Source organism: Solanum pennellii, chromosome 12, assembly GCF_001406875.1.
Source record: "Solanum pennellii chromosome 12, SPENNV200".
In the NCBI taxonomy this organism is placed as follows: Eukaryota; Viridiplantae; Streptophyta; class Magnoliopsida; order Solanales; family Solanaceae; genus Solanum; species Solanum pennellii.
Window position 1 is genome coordinate 12,426,769 of NC_028648.1, and position 1,330 is coordinate 12,428,098.

Sequence of the window (1,330 nt, forward strand, 5' to 3'; positions counted from 1 at the left end):
TTAACAGAGAAGAAAATCAGTTTATATAGGGGAAATTAGGTCGAATTTCGGTGGGAAAAAGATCAGGAAAAATCTAAAGAACAATGGGTCCATTCAAAATTTGAACCCCAAAAACATTCACAATTAAGGGGAGACACTCTTTTTCTGAGCCTTCAAACTATTTCGAAAGGGGAAAGGACGAATGGACGCCCTCGATCAATCTTCTGTCCTAGAGACGCTACGTGGATCAATCTTGAGCTGCCAAGGACGGAGACGCAGGTCTGCTACAGCAGTAGTTTTGTCGCGCTGCATCAGACTGCTGGAGAGGTAGAAGACGACGAAGAACAGCTCTCCTTAGATTGCCTTTCCATGTATTTCGACGGAAAAGGGAATCGCTTAGAGTCGTTGCTGATTCTTCCGTGAACTTTCCTTCGCGTGAGGTGGATTGGAGCGCGTACAGGAGTTCGGTGGCTACTCACGCGTCCTTGTCTTTTAATTTCACTTTAACACTGTGTAAGCATCGTTGGATTGTGATGTTGGGCCTCTTCGTAAAGGGAAAGGAAAGATTTGGACCGGGTTTAAGGAAAATTAGGTGGTGGGCCTGGGGGGGATCAGGAATTAAATTAGTGGGGGTTGCTGACTTAGGCAGACGTGGGCCTGGAAATAGATTATAAAATAGGCCCAATTTTTAATCTTAGATGGGTTTAAAGTGAGGTAAGGATAGAGTTTAGAGTTTAAGCAAAATGAGTTGAGTTAACGAATTCGACTAAACTCTAAATAACACGAATTAATATTAATTAATTTACAAACTTCTTAATATTAAAGAAATAAAACAATCAAATCAAAAGTTCAAAATTATAATCATAATTTAAACAAAACTAATTTAACAAAGTAATCACTAAAATTAAAAATTTTGAGATGATTTTCGAAATGTTCATAAAATATATACTAATTATATAAAACATATATATAAAAGCTATAAAAACGGTAAAATTAATTAAGAATAATTTTAGAACTATTTTGAGCTTTATAAAAACTAGTTATTTCAAATCGTTTAGAATTAAGAAGTTCGTCGATTAATTATTATCGGGGAAGGTCAAAATTGGGTGTCAACAAGTACTGTTTTTTAGTAAGTCATCTTATATTGAACTATTTATTTCTATATGAATGTCATTGTTATTTTCCACCTTTTTATCTCTTTTTTGTCATTAATTGAAAACATAAATAGAATAAAATGGTGGACAAGATCGAAATAGAAAAAAATAGAAGAGATAGGAGGTGAAGGAGTGGGGGTGGGAGGAGAGGAGTGTAGAGAGTAGATGCCTAACCTTTTTTATTTTTAATTTACTCT